Source organism: Oncorhynchus keta, chromosome 28 (assembly GCF_023373465.1).
Source record: "Oncorhynchus keta strain PuntledgeMale-10-30-2019 chromosome 28, Oket_V2, whole genome shotgun sequence".
Classification (NCBI taxonomy): Eukaryota; Metazoa; Chordata; class Actinopteri; order Salmoniformes; family Salmonidae; genus Oncorhynchus; species Oncorhynchus keta.
In genome coordinates, this window is record NC_068448.1 from 60425362 (window position 1) to 60442112 (window position 16751).

The following is a 16751-nucleotide window of genomic DNA, read 5'->3' on the forward strand; positions in this document are numbered from 1 at the left end:
TGTTCCGGAACAGAAACATTATTTTAAAAGTATGGGATCCAGTAAATAACGGGGGTTTTTACGTCCCAGAAAAGTTTTATAGTCCCACAATAAAATGCAACAAAGCGTCAATGTAAAGAAACGTATTGCAACGCTGAAAATCTTTACCTGTGTATGTTTCTTTTGCTGGTCGGAACAGTGGAACAAAACCAACAAAATAGTGGTTCTGTTCAGAACGAAACGATTGGAAAATAATTTTGATTCCAATCCCTGACACACACACAAACACAGGCATTGCCCAGTCTTTTAAAAAATGTGTAATGTGTCTTCAGTCAGGCATGAGGTACAAGAGGAAGGACAGAGGACGATGGACAAGATTAGAGTACTGCTGTGTACTCAGGAAAAGTTGAGCGCTTGAAATTCCTATTTCACCCAAAGAACCAGTATTTTTTTTATTCCACTTGATCCAGTGATCCCGCTAACATCCCAGAGACTGTCTGTGACTGTGTCAAGTATCCAGCAAACCATGCCAGTCTTATGCCTTCCTAACAAACTACATCACAGAGGGCAATGGACATTCTGGCTTGGTTAGTGGCCAGTATTAGCATAATGTCAAAAATAATGAAATAATGTCATTATAAAGTATCCAGGTGATATATTATAAATCTACAAACAGCATCTGTTGTTCTTAAATTCAATCTTGACAGCATCCCAAAGCTATTTCCTGCCTTTAATTTGTCCAAAGTGGTGAGATGTACTCACAAGTCAGTTCCCATGGTATCTTTTACAGCACTTTACCCTGCTTTCCCAGATTCCTATCTTTCTTTGCTCATCTTTCATTTTTTTTGCCTTGCCATGCATGCAATTACTCCAGCCATTAATGTCTCTTCTCTCTGGCCTCCCCTCGATGATATGCACCAGATCAGTGTCAAATGGAGGGAGAAGACTGAAATAGTCGCAGTGTGACATGCATGTAATACAGACAAATGATTCAATATTTCTTTACGAATATTAGAGAGAAGACGAACCCGAGTCCTCTATTAACGTTTTGAATGTCCTATTTAGTTACAGACAGATCGTGAAATCATGTTGGTAAAAATACAAGACTTGATTCTTCCAGCAGAATCAATAACTTTCTAAGAGGAAGGTACGTTTTCAGTTCTTCCATGTCCTTGGTCAAGGGAAACACTTTTCTCTAAAGCTTGTCTACATTTGTAATTATCTTATGACCTCCCTAGGTCTGCAGCCCAAGCATCCACGTAAGTACTGTATAGTATACATTTCTGTGCTGATCAAGGCCTCGCTAGATGTTTGTGTGCCGCTTTGTTTAACCTCTTTATTTTAAAAAAAGCCAAATGATCACATTGGGGTTGTTGTGTGGGAGAGTTCACCACCAAGGCTTCCTGACAGGCAGTTGTCAGAGGAGCTGTCGTCTACGGGTGATGTATGGCAGCAACATGAATTAAAAAGGCACACTTACTCCACAGCAACATGTCAAGCTCTGACGCCCCAGTCTCCATCCCACCCAAGGATTAAAATACCATCCTCACACCATAGTAAATATGTCATCATCAGCCTCCTTTATCCTCCGCCGCTTTGTGGAGGGCGTCATTGATTACTTGAATCCAGTCGGTTCCCTCTATGACGTGTGTGAGCCAAAGATCCATCTATGTATTGTGAGATCAGTAAAATATATGCATTAAAGATAAATATTAATGTATTTACAATTCAGGACTATCTAAATTTAAGTTTTGCCTCTTTCAATCTTGTTCCCGTGACACTATCAGTGCAGTCGTGATGCTAATGTAATCACCCTAGTGTGTTATGTTGTTTGAGGTTAATTGCATTAGTAGCTTCCAGATATGCCTCGTCCAGATCTGTTGAATAACAATAGCAGATCCTGCTTGGGTTGTTAGTGTGTCAGGGCACAGGGTTAATGGCTCTAAAGAGAGACATAAATGTATCGCCACTGCCATTAACACATGGGCCAACATGCCCTTGGTTGAACAATTGTGTAGGCATTTATAGCATTCAGCATCAAATCATTTTAAGGCCCTGTAGTGTAAGGGTCCTATATCGACAAATCACAACTAATAACAGTACATATCCAGTCTACTGGTGTTAGCTGTGAAACTATCTGTGAGGCTAGCCAATATAAGTGAATCCAGTATAGACTATGTAGATATTGGTTTAATAATAATGTAGATCCGTACTAGTCACCCTTAAACTAAATTCCTCAGATTACAAGAGGAGAAGAGTGCATCTCTAACTGTCGACCACACACACAGGGTGAGACATAGAGAAACAGGGGGTACAGGAATGGATCATCAATTGAAATACACTTGCATGCACACACACAGACACACACGGACGCACATAACCACATACACTCTCATACTCGCACATAGCCTACATACACACGCATGCATATACTGTAAATACACACAGATGTACACACACACACACACTTATCATTTCATCAATGTGGGGAATCGTATAACTGGGCACATTTCTGTTCCCTGCCTGCACCTCTTTCTCTGAAACCCTGCGGGAGCCCGGGAGGGGCTGCAGTCAGTAGTAGTTACTGTTGTCTTGTCTCTATCTATCTGGTGGTGGTGATGGCCCATGATGCTAGGTACTTCTCTATGAAAGGGAATATATTTATGGATATTGTTCCCGCTGTTATATTGAAATGCCATTTAGTTTTAAGTTCTTTCTTGTGTCAAATAAACCAAATAATTGATAGAACTGCATGAGAGTTCAAATAAATGGTTGATGTGCCTAAGGCAAGGTTTTCAAAAGGGCATTTACGTAAAAAATATTTTGTGTGTGTGTGTGTTTATTGACATTGTAGCCTATGACTTTCTGTGTAAAGTTGAACAAATCAAATGTTGTTTATTTGACCCTTTTCAACCACAAGACTCCTCTCTGGGTTTTGTCAAACGGCTCTTGCTATCAAGAGGTTTTGTTTTCCCCCTCTCCTTTTGAAGTTCAGATGGTAACTCTGTTCTCCAGAGGCAACTTTTTAATTTCTATAGTGAGTCAGACTAAAAATAATTGAAGTTATTTTGATCAATCTATTTGTTGATCTTTTTGTGTCAGGCTCAGTGAATCCAATCAGAATGCAGCCCTTAAGCCCTTTGACTTCGCCAACAACAGTGTATGTTCTCCCGGTGTGTAAGCTGTCTATCAGATAATAGGAGACTCAACCTCTGCCTGCCTGCTGCGTCCTGATGGAGGTGGCCCTGGCCTAGCACTCTTACCTGATGGCCGCCATGCCCTGGCAGCCTTGTCTCTACCCCGTCTCTCCCCGTCTCCTCCAGGGAAATCTCCCGAGAGCAGCTGCCCTTATCAATGTGCCTCTCTCAACAGCCTCCCGCCCGGCCCGTTCTCGATGACAGCAGCACAGAGGATTCCGTAATCTGCCTAGACTTTAACGAAATTAAACCGCAGGCAGGTGCACCTGTACACCGGGGAGATGGGGAAAGATTTCCTGGCCGTGGCAATACAGCATCAGGGTAACGGACATTAATACAGCCATGCATCTGCTGGAAATAAGCACCTAGAGACCAACCTGGCTTCTGTTAGTGTTTCAGCCCTTCCACTCTCATGAAGAGCAAGCAGAAAGGGAACGTACAGAGGAACGTTTAAAGCAGAGAGGACGATGATGTTGATGGTATATTGTCACACACGAGTGACGCTGATGAACAGTTTACAGACATCTCTCGACACGTGACTTGACAAAGTGTTGAGAACAATCCGTGTCTATGTCTATTTTGCTCACACCGTTCTTAAAAAAAGCCTGCTCGTCAACAACAATAAGAAATAATAAAAGATAAGAATACGACCATGAAGTAAATGGCTCAGTTAAATAGAATGGCACAACTGGAGTATATGGCACAATTGAGTGAAGTTCAAATCATCCATCCCACCATTACGCAGGTCCACAAAGACGTTTTTAATTTCTCCTGCAATTGAAGCTCTAGACACACATATTTTTTTATCACTTAGTCATATTGCATGGTAAGGTGCTATAAACAATTAACAAATCAGTCTGAAGAGGTGAGAGAATGTGAAGGTTAGAGAGAAGAAAGATGGTAGCCCTGAAGTGGTTTCTATTATTAGTAAGGTTGCTTCCCTACTGACTCCTCACTCCTTCTCTCGCCTTCTCTCTCCTTCTCTCTCTATCTCACCATCTGCCACCACAGGAGAAGTGAGACGAGTGCTTTTACATGTAAACAGGATGGTTGGACCACACAAATATCTACATTGATGTATAAATATAATTAGCTGTGCATCACAAGCCAACAGTAGGCTGTTGTAGGAGGCTGGTAGCTTGGGCTGCAGGGTATACTGGTAGGTTGGGCTGCAGGGCATACTGGTAGGTTGGACTGCAGGGTATACTGTTAGGTTGGGCTGCAGGGTATACTGTTAGGTTGGGCTGCAGGGTATACTGTTAGGTTGGGCTGCAGGGCATACTGTTAGGTTGGGCTGCAGGGCATACTGGTAGGTTGGGCTGCAGGGCATACTGGTAGGTTGGGCTGCAGGGCATACTGGTAGGTTGGGCTGCAGGGCATACTGTTAGGTTGGGCTGCAGGGCATACTGGTAGGTTGGGCTGCAGGGCATACTGGTAGGTTGGGCTGCAGGGCATACTGGTAGGTTGGACTGCAGGGTATACTGTTAGGTTGGGCTGCAGGGTATACAGTTAGGTTGGGCTGCAGGGCATACTGATAGGTTGGGCTGCAGGGTATACTGTTAGGTTGGACTGCAGGGTATACTGTTAAATTTCGGCTGCAGGTTATACTGTTAGGTTGGGCTGCACAGCATATTAGTAGGTTGGACTGCAGGGTATACTGTTAGGTTGGACTGCAGGGTATACTGTCAGGTTGGACTGCAGGGTATACTATTAGGTTGGGCTGCACAGCATATTTGTAGGTTGGCCTGCAGGGTATACTGTTAGGTTGGACTGCAGGGTATACTGGTAGGTTGGGCTGCAGGGCATACTGGTAGGTTGGGCTGCAGGGCATACTGGTAGGTTGGGCTGCAGGGCATACTGTCAGGTTGGGCTGCACATCATATTGGTAGGTTGGGCTGCAGGGAATACTGGTAGATCGGGCTGCAGAGCATACTGGTAGGTTGGGCTGCAGGGTGTACTGTCAGGTTGGGCTGCAGGGCATACTGGTAGGTTGGGCTGCAGGGCATACTGGTAGGTTGGGCTGCAGGGCATACTGGTAGGTTGTGCTGCAGGGTATACTGTCAGGTTGGGCTGCAGGGTATATTGTTAGCTTGGGCTGCAGGGTATACTGTTAGCTTGGGCTGCAGGGTATACTGTTAGCTTGGGCTGCAGGGCATACTGGTAGGTTGGGCTGCAGGGTATATTGGTAGGTTGGGCTGCAGGGCATACTGTTAGCTTGGGCTGCAGGGTATACTGTTAGCTTGGGCTGCAGGGTATACTGTTAGGTTGGGCTGCAGGGCACACTGGTAGGTTGGACTGCAGGGCACACTGTTATTTTGGGCTGCAGGGCAAACTGGTAGGTTGGGCTGCAGGGCGAACTGGTAGGTTAGGCTGCAGGGTATACTGTAAGGTTGGGCTGCAGGGCATACTGGTAGGTTGGGCTGCAGGGCATACTGGTAGGTTGTGCTGCAGGGTATACTGTCAGGTTGGGCTGCAGGGTATATTGTTAGCTTGGGCTGCAGGGTATACTGTTAGCTTGGGCTGCAGGGTATACTGTTAGCTTGGGCTGCAGGGCATACTGGTAGGTTGGGCTGCAGGGTATATTTGTTTTGGCCTAGGTTGGGCTGCAGGGCATACTGTTAGCTTAGGCTGCAGGGTATACTGTTAGCTTGGGCTGCAGGGTATACTGTTAGGTTGGGCTGCAGGGCACACTGGTAGGTTGGACTGCAGGGCACACTGTTATTTTGGGCTGCAGGGCAAACTGGTAGGTTGGGCTGCAGGGCGAACTGGTAGGTTAGGCTGCAGGGTATACTGTAAGGTTGGGCTGCAGGGCATACTGCTAGGTTGGGCTGCAGGGCATACTGGTAGGTTGTGCTGCAGGGTATACTGTCAGGTTGGGCTGCAGGGCACACTGGTAGGTTGGACTGCAGGGCACACTGTTAGGTTTGGCTGCAGGGTATACGGTTAGCTTGGGCTGCAGGGTATACTGTTAGCTTGGGCTGCAGGGCATACTGGTAGGTTGGGCTGCAGGGCAAACTGTTAGGTTGGGCTGCAGGGTATACTGGTAGGTTGGGCTGCAGGGTATATTGGTAGGTTGGGCTGCAGGGCATACTGGTAGGTTGGGCTGCAGGGTATACTGTTGTTTTGGGCTGCAGGGTATACTGTTATTTTGGGCTGCAGGGCAAACTGTTAGGTTGGGCTGCAGGGCAAACTGGTAGGTTGGGCTGCAGGGCATACTGCTAGGTTGGGCTGCAGGGCATACTGGTAGGTTGGGCTGCAGGGTATACTGTTAGGTTGGGCTGCAGGGTATACTGTAAGGTTGGGCTGCAGGGCACACTGGTAGGTTGGGCTGCAGGGCACACTGGTAGGTTGGGCTGCAGGGTATACTCGTAGGTTGGGCTGCAGGGTATATTGGTAGGTTGGGCTGCAGGGCATACTGGTAGGTTGGGCTGCAGGGTATACTGGTAGTTTGGGCTGCAGGGTATATTGTTAGGTTGGGCTGCAGGGTATACTGTTAGGTTGGGCTGCAGGGTATACTGTTAGGTTGGGCTGCAGGGTTGGGCTGCAGGGCATACTGTTAGGTTGGGCTGCAGGGCACACTGGTAGGTTGGGCTGCAGGGTATACTGGTAGGTTGGGCTGCAGGGTATGTTGGGCTGCAGGGCATACTGGTAGGTTGGGCTGCAGGGTATGTTGGGCTGCAGGGCATACTGGTAGGTTGGGCTGCAGGGTATACTGGTAGTTTGGGCTGCAGGGTATATTGTTAGGTTGGGCTGCAGGGTATACTGTTAGTTTGGGCTGCAGGGGATACTGTTAGGTTGGGCTGCAGGGTATACTGTAAGGTTGGGCTGCAGGGCATACTGGTAGGTTGGGCTGCAGGGTATACTGGTAGGTTGGGCTGCAGGGTATACTGGTAGGTTGGGCTGCAGGGTATACTGTAAGGTTGGGCTGCAGGGCATACTGGTAGCTTGAGCCACACATTGTTATGTAGACCCAGGGGGAACTTGGACATTTGGAATTGTGGACAGATCATTTTAGAAAGGCAGGTAGAGAGAGACAGAGAGAGAGAGAGAAGATGGATGGATGGATAGAGGGAGGGTCACACCTCTGTAGGTAGAGTGAAGAGTTTGATTATTCTGAGGTCTGAGTCACTAATCCTGGTGTTCATGAAACAGTGGCGCTTCCGTCCTCTCATGCCTTAACCTGGGCTTGAACCAGGGACCCGCTGAAAACATTGACTGCTCCCACAAAGCATTGTTACGTATTGCTCCACAAAAGCCATGGCTCTAGCAGAGCAATGTCTCAGAGCGAGTGATGTCCCCGATTGAAATGCTACTAGCAGTCACCACTAACTAGATAGCCATTTCACACCGGTTACATTCACATCGGCTACGTAGAGCTGGCTCCTGAGTTTCCTGCACTGTGACACCATCTTGCCAGGACCTAACATGATAAAGATCTCAGAGCAGGGGGTGGGGGGTGAGAGAGTGAGTGAGTGAGTGAGTGAGTGAGTGAGTGAGAGTGAGAGAGAGAGAGAGAGTGAGTGAGTGAGAGAGAGAGAGTGAGTGAGAGAGAGAGAGGGGGAGAGGGGAGAGAGAGGGGAGAGGAGAGAGAAGGGAGAGGGGGACAGAGGAGAAGAAGAGAGAGAGAGAGAGAGAGAGAGAGAGAGAGAGAGAGAGAGAGAGAGAGAGAGAGAGGAGGATGTGAAAGAAGCTGAGAAGGAGAAACAGCACAGGCACCCATTGAGCAGATAATAAGCAGAACATGAGGAAGAAAGGAAGAGAATGGGGGAGGGCAGCACAATGATTAACAAGCATGATATAACAGTTTAGTCATATGGAAAAAAAAGAAAAGCTTTAGGCTCATTTCCAGCACACCATCTGTTAAAAGCTGCTGAGTTCTATCTCACGGTAGGATACTAAACTTGTTTAGCTATTTTGTCATGTTTTGCTTTGAGAAGCACAATAAATATATAATATGTCTCTCATGGTCTTATCTCATTTTGATAATATTATGACCTTCCATTAGGTCACAACTGCATCAAAAATGGACAAGTCACACACACACTCACTGTTCAATCAAAATGTGTTTCTACAGTATTATACTATTGATTGATACTCAAAGATAAAAATAGCAGGAAGTATCAAATATCCCATCACCATTATTTGTCCCCTCTGGTATTTGGTCACATTTATTAATACATATAAATAAAATGTTATGGCATTTGACCTCTTTGGAGCTGCAGGCCCCCTATCTATCAGAGCCATAGTGACTAGTGTCTGAACATGCCCAGGCCCAAAGTGCTATGTCCCCTGGTGCTCCAATGCCAGACACACAGCCACATTGTTTTACAGAGGTACAGGCTCCTCCTAACCTAACCCCGTGCTGTATCATAAATGCATTTTTTCCCCTCATCAATCTACACACAATACTCCATAATGACAAATAATTTTTTTAAATTAGAAAACAGAAATAGCTTATTTACATAAGTAATCAGACCCTTTGCTATAAGACTCTAAATTGAGCTCAGGTGCATCCTGTTTCCATTGATCATCCTTGAGATGTTTCTACAACTGGATTGGAGTCCACCTGTGGTAAATTAACTTGATTGGACATGATTTGGAAAGGCACACACCTGTCTATATAAGGTCCCACAGGTTACAGTGCAAGTAAAAGCCCAAACCAAGCCATGGAATTGTCTGTAGAGCTCTGAGACAGGATTGTGTCAAGGCACAGATCTGGGGAAGGGCACCAAAAAACGTTGTCAGCATTGAATGTCCCCAAGAACACAGTGGTATCCATCCTTTTTAAATGGAAGAAATTTGAAACCACCAAGACTCTAGAGCTGGCCGCCCAGCTAAACTGAGCAATCGGGGGAGAAGGGCATTGGTCAGGGAGGTGACCAAGAACCCAATGGTCACTCTGAGAGAGCTCAGAGTTCCTCTGTAGAGATGGAAAAAGCAAGATTCCCTGGTCTGACGAAACCAGGATTGAACTCTTTGGCCTGAATGCCAAGCGTCACCTCTGGGGGAAATCTGGCACCATCCCTACAGTGTAGCATGGTGGTGGCAGCATCATGCTGTGTGGATATTTTTCAGAGGCAGGGACTGGGAGACTAGTCAGGATCGAGGGAAAGATGAACGGAAAAAAGTACAGAGAGATCCTTAATGAAAACCTGCTCCAGAGTGCTCAGGACCTTAGACTGGGGCGAAGGTTCACCTTCCAACAGGACAATGACCCTAAGCAAACAGCCAAGACAATGCAGGAGTGGCTTTGAAACAAGTCTCTGTAATGCTCCGGGTGTCGTGGGTGTGTAGTCAGACGCAGGAAACAGAGTTCAATACTGTGCTATTTAATACACTCACGAAACACTGGGTGCTCAAAAACAAATGCCCCAAACACGGGGGACGAAAACAGTACAGCAGAATACACGACCAGGATCAAACACGTTTGTCTACTTCATACACGAAGGTTACAATAATTAATCCCGCACAAAGAAACAGGCTGTCTAATAAAGCCCAACTAATTACTAACTAACAGGTGCTAACAATAAACATACAAGGAGGGGGAGGAAAGAAAATGGCATCTGTAGTGGCATCTAATAGGTGGCATCAGTGGCATCTAATAGGCTGGTGACGACGACCGCCGAGCACCACCCGAACGGGAAGGAGAGCCACCCTCGGTCGGACTCTTGACAGTCTTAGAATGTCCTTGAGTGGCCCAGCCAGAGCCCGGACTTGAACCCGATCAAACATCTCTGGAGAGACCTGAATATAGCTGTAGAGGAGAATGGGAAAATTTACCCAAATACAGGTGTGCCAAGCTTGTAGTGTCACACCCAAGAAGACTCGAAGCTGTAATCGCTGTCAAAGGTGCTTAAACAAAGTACTGAGTAAAGGTTCTGAATACTTATGTAAATGTGATATTTCTGTTTAAAAATATATATTCAAAAATATCTAAAAACTTTTTTTTTGCTTTCGCATTATGGGGTGTTGTGTGTAGATTGATGATGGAAAAAAACAAATATTCAATTTTAGAATAAGGCTGTAACGTAACAAAATGAAAAAAAAGTCAAGAGGTATTACAGACTCAGCCAGGGAGAGGTTGAAAATGTCAGTGACAACACATGCCAGTCCGCGTATGCTCTGAGTCCATGTCCTGGTAATCCGTCTGGCCCCAGTGACCTTGTGAATGTTGACCTGTTTAAAGGTCTTGCTCACATTGGCTACAGAGAGTGAGATCACACAGTCGTCTGGAACAGCTGGTGCTCTCATGCATGTCTCAGTGTTCCTTGCCTTGAAGAGAGCATTAAAGGCATTTAGCTCGTCTGGTAGGCTCCCATCACTGGGCAGTTTTCGGCTGGGTTTCCCTTCGTAGTCAATAATAGTTTGCAGGCCCTGCCACATCCGACGAGCATCAGAGCCGGTGTAGTAGGATTCAATCTTAGTCCTGTACTGACACTTTGGCTGTTTGATGGTTTGCTGGAGGGCATAGCGGGATTTCTTAGATTAGTGTCCTGCTCCTTGAAAGCAGCAGGTCTAGCCTTTTGCTTGGTGAGGATTTTGCCTGTAATCCATAGCTTCTGATTGGGAAATGTACGTATGGTCATTGTGGGGACGACATCGTCAATGCACTTATTGATGAAGCCAGTGACTGAGGTGGTATACGCCTCAATACCATTGGATGAATCTTGGAACATAGTCCAGTCTGTGCTAGCAAAACATTCCTGTAGTGTAGAATCTGCTTCATCTGACCACTTCCATATTGAGTGAGTCACTGGTACTTCCTACTTTAGTTTTTGCTTGTAAGCAGAAATCAGAGGACAGAATTATGGTCAGATTTGCCAAATGGAGAGCGAGGGAGAGCTTTGTATGTGTCTCTGTGGGTGGAGTAAAGCTGGTCTAGAGGTATTTTTCCTCTGGTTGCACATGCTGGTAGAGTTTCCTGCATTAAAGTCCCTGGCAACCGCTTCTGGATAAGCATTTTCTTGTTTGCTTATGGCCTTATACAGCTCGATGATTGTGGTCTTAGTGCCAGAATCGGTTTGTGGTGGTCAGTAGACGGCTACGAAAAATATAGATTAAAAATCTCTTGGTAGATAGTGTGGTCTACAGCTTATCATGAGGTACTCTACTTCAGGCGAGCAATTCCTTTGAATATTAGATATCACGCACCTGCTGTTATTGACAAATAGATACACACCCCCACCTCACGTTTTACCAGACGTAACTGTTCTGTCTTGCCGATGCACGGAAAACCCAGCCAACTGTATATTATCCGTGTCGTCGTTCAGCCACAACTCAGTGAAACATAAGATATGACAGTTTTTAATGTCCTGTTGGTAGAATAGTCTCTCGATCGTCCAGTTTATTCTCCAGGGATTGAACGTTGGCCAATAGAATGGATGGTAGAAGCGGGTTCAAATCAAATCAAATTGTATTGGTCACATACACGTGTTTAGCAGATGTATTTATGGGTGTAGTGAAATGCTTGTGCTTCTAGTTCCGACAGCGCAGTAATATCGAACAAGTAATATCTAACCATTTCACAACATATACTGTACCCAATCCCCACAAATCTAAGTAATGGAATGGAATTAAAGAATATGTAAATACTTGGACAAGCAATATCAGAGCAGCAAAGACTAAGATACAGTAGAAAAGTATGGAATGCAGTATATACTGTACATATGAGATGAGTAATGCAAGATATGTAAACATTATTAAAGGAACAGTCTGAGGTGAGTAATCACTATTCTGATATCCAGAAGCTATTTTTCATGTACAAAATAAGTTACAAACATTGCGAAAAACACACACAAAATAGCACAGTTATTTAGGAGCCTGTAAAACGGCAGCCGTCCCCTCCGGCCCCATTATCATCACCAGGTCCGAGCTTGAGTATTCACACTAGATAAGCTCTCGGATGGCAAGGTATATATTGGACCCTCAGGACTGAGGATGTCACCCAAGCTATTAACCCAGTTTACATCCAGTGGGTGTCCTGAATGGCACCCTATTCCTTATGTAGTGCACTACTTTTGACCAGGGCCCATAAGGCTCATAGGGCTCTGGACAAAAGAGGTGCCGATATGTTTGGAAAAGGGTCCCATTTCGGATGCAGCCCCAGTCAACTGAGCATTGCCCTTCCACCTTCCACTATGACCTTTAGTCCCATCATAGTCAACTGTTTCATATGTACAGGAGTTATTTCTGACAGTGTGACCTCGCCAGGAAATTTACTCCTATCCATGCTTTCTCTATTTTCAATCCCACTGTTTTTTAATAGACATAGTAGGATAAACCTTTTATACCTTTATGTGACCTTGTGCTCTCAAATATTCTGTCATAGCCCCAACAAGATTTGTTTACCTCAGCCATTGTACACGTTTTCTCTCCTTGTGTATTGCCACAGACCACCACTATGACCACTACTCTGCTTTTTTGATTCACTTCCAAGTTCTCCCTTTCAGTCTGAGTATACTCCACACTGATAAGGACGGGTATAGATCACCAACACACTCACTGACATTCTGGCAAGACTGATAAATAGAAAAAACTCTGAGGATGACAGAGAGATTTAGTGATGTAGCTTTCTTTTTGCTATGATAACTGTGATTACCCACAGCGAAAGATGGAAAAGTCTATTTTGTGTTCCACTTCCATTTGAAACTGCTTATCAAGAGGCTGGTTCAGCTCCTTCACAGGGCAACTAGATGATGAGTCATTGCTGACGGTTGTTACAAGTACATTGAGGATGTTAGGGGAACGTAAGCTGTCTATTTGATGGAAGTATTACAAGACCCAGCGTAATGTAACTCAGATTGGCCTACAAGAGCTTGACCTTCCAGCAAATGCAATTGGACCATGTGTTATGAAACCAGATATTGATGGGACTATTATGAATATCGTAGCTCAGATGTAGGCTGTGACATGTTCTGATTTCATACAGCGTAAACGCTTCAGAGTAATGAGATTCTGATCGCAGGAATAATATTGATAGAATTGATGTGCTGCTTAGTGATTGCAATTCGGTCATAACTGGTATCAAAACCTCTGATAGAGAAGGCAATAGAACAATCCATGTTAGCAGGAATATGATTCATGCCCACGTAGTTGAACTGTAGACACTCAATCCAGCAAATAGCCAATACATTTCCAAGAGGATAGACTTTTAGCAGAGTTCTATATTCTAGAGATAAGTCGGTATGCCTTTTTAGGCTGAAATTGTATGGTATGGTAGCCCCTGTCAAGACTGACAGGTACTTTACGGAGGTGGTATACACACATACAGTATACATACATATGGCTTACATACATAAATAAAGTACAACTAAGCCACATGGTCTATCTTACTGAGCCCCCTGCTCTGAGAAGAGGTCAAAAAAGGAAACAACGATGAGCGCACTAGTCTACATACAGTGATGCCTGAGACCAGCTTTCCCTCATCACTACATACAGTGATGCCTGAGACCAGCTTTCCTCCATCACTACATACAGTGATGCCTGAGACCAGCTTTACCCCATTACTACATACAGTGATGCCTGAGACCAGCTTTCCCCCATCACTACATACAGTGATGCCTGAGACCAGCTTTCCCCCATCACTACATACAGTGATGCCTGAGACCAGCTTTCCCCCATCACTACATACAGTGATGCCTGAGACCAGCTTTACCCCATTACTACATACAGTGATGCCTGAGACCAGCTTTCCCTAATCACTACATACAGTGATGCCTGAGACCAGCTTTCCCCCATCACTACATACAGTGATGCCTGAGACCAGCTTTACCCCATTACTACATACAGTGATGCCTGAGACCAGCCTTCCCTCATCACTACATACAGTGATGCCTGAGACCAGCTTTACCCCATCACTACATACAGTGATGCCTGAGACCAGCTTTCCCTCATCACTACATACAGTGATGCCTGAGACCAGCTTTCCCTCATCACTACATACAGTGATGCCTGAGACCAGCTTTCCCCCATCACTACATACAGTGATGCCTGAGTCCAGCTTTCCCCCATCACTACATACAGTGATGCCTGAGACCAGCTTTCCCTCATCACTACATACAGTGATGCCTGAGACCAGCTTTCCCTCATCACTACATACAGTGATTCCTGAGACCAGCTTTCCCTCATCACTACATACAGTGATGCCTGAGACCAGCTTTCCCTCATCACTACATACAGTGATGCCTGAGACCAGCTTTCCCCCATCACTACATACAGTGATGCCTGAGTCCAGCTTTCCCCCATCACTACATACAGTGATGCCTGAGACCAGCTTTCCCTCATCACTACATACAGTGATGCCTGAGACCAGCTTTCCCTCATCACTACATACAGTGATGCCTGAGACCAGCTTTCCCTCATCACTACATACAGTGATGCCTGAGACCAGCTTTACCCCATTACTACATACAGTGATGCCTGAGACCAGCTTTCCCTCATCACTACATACAGTGATGCCTGAGACCAGCTTTCCCTCATCACTACATACAGTGATGCCCGAGACCAGCTTTCCCCCCATCACTACATACAGTGATGCCTGAGACCAGCTTTCCCTAATCACTACATACAGTGATGCCTGAGACCAGCTTTCCCTAATCACTACATACAGTGATGCCTGAGACCAGCTTTCCCTCATCACTACATACAGTGATGCCCGAGACCAGCTTTCCCCCCATCACTACATACAGTGATGCCTGAGACCAGCTTTACCCCATTACTACATACAGTGATGCCTGAGACCAGCTTTCCCTCATCACTACATACAGTGATGCCTGAGACCAGCTTTCCCCCATCACTACATACAGTGATGCCTGAGACCAGCTTTACCCCATTACTACATACAGTGATGCCTGAGACCAGCCTTCCCTCATCACTACATACAGTGATGCCTGAGACCAGCTTTACCCCATCACTACATACAGTGATGCCTGAGACCAGCTTTCCCTCATCACTACATACAGTGATGCCTGAGACCAGCTTTCCCTCATCACTACATACAGTGATGCCTGAGACCAGCTTTCCCCCATCACTACATACAGTGATGCCTGAGTCCAGCTTTCCCCCATCACTACATACAGTGATGCCTGAGACCAGCTTTCCCTCATCACTACATACAGTGATGCCTGAGACTAGCTTTACCCCATCACTACATACAGTGATGCCAGAGACCAGCTTTACCTCATCACTACATACAGTGATGCCTGAGACCAGCTTTCCCTCATCACTACATACAGTGATGCCCGAGACCAGCTTTCCCCCATCACTACATACAGTGATGCCTGAGACCAGCTTTCCCTCATCACTACATACAGTGATGCCTGAGACCAGCTTTCCCTCATCACTACATACAGTGATGCCTGAGACCAGCTTTCCCTCATCACTACATACAGTGATGCCTGAGACCATCCTTTCCCCCTCCACCCAATACAATCTATACTCTACTTTTCCCAAATAACTGTTCTTCTCTATGTAGTAACGATAGAAGTAGCTGATGCCAAGGGACTACATCGGCACTGAAAAGACATATCAAAGGGAGAAATATAGCATGTACAGTACCAGTCAAAAGTTTGGGCACAACTACTCATTACATGTTTTCTCTTCATTTTTACATGTATTACATTGTAGAACAATAGTGAGGACATCAAAACTATGCAATAACACATATGGAAACATGTAGTAACCAAAAAAGTGTTAAACAAATCAAAATATATTTTAGATTCTTCAAAATAGCCACCCTTTGTCTTGGACTGACTGTCGACATTTTCAAACACATGCAACTTAACAGTTTCATATCAAGACATTTTTATTTGAAATATTTTGAACATCAGTGCAATCTTGACGCAAACACATTTGAGTCCGAAAGGGATATTTATATGATAGGTAAGATGTAGAAAACCTTGCAGAGAGCCTATCCAACTGAGAACATCTTCGAAAAAGATATAAACAACTGGAACCAAGATTGAAAAATAACTGATATTGGCACAAGATGGAATGTTGGAACATAACTAATGCAATTACTGTAAACAAAAATGCACCCTTAATACAGTATAAACTAATGTATATAATTTATTACACAAGAGACAAATTTCACAAATTCTACAGCTCACATCCCCATCTCCAGCGCCTGCATAACTCTCTGCCACATGGCCTCAAACTGCACCATTTTGTTTCTCTCTGTCACCCACGCATTTTCAACATTTGACCTTTCCATTGTGATAACGATGGAGGAAGGCCTGGTTTCCAGTTTTTAAGTACAAAATATACACTAGTGGTGTGGATGTTTGTGTACGTCTGTATGTTGTCGTTTGTATGTGGATGTTTTGTATTGTTTAAAATAAATGACAAATAAAATATTACAAAAAAATACATGTTTGTTCTCAGTTCTCAGTTGGACGGATATTTAGCGTGAGCTAGTTTTAGCTCCCGCACCTGTTAGGTATGAATCTTTTAAGACAGCAGCTGTAGTGGGTATGTGTTCTGTTGGCTATCAGGGTTAACGATGATAGACATGGAGAGTGGGAGAGAAAGAGAAGAGGGGGAGAGAGGGAAGGAGAAAAGATAGGGAAAGTGAGACTT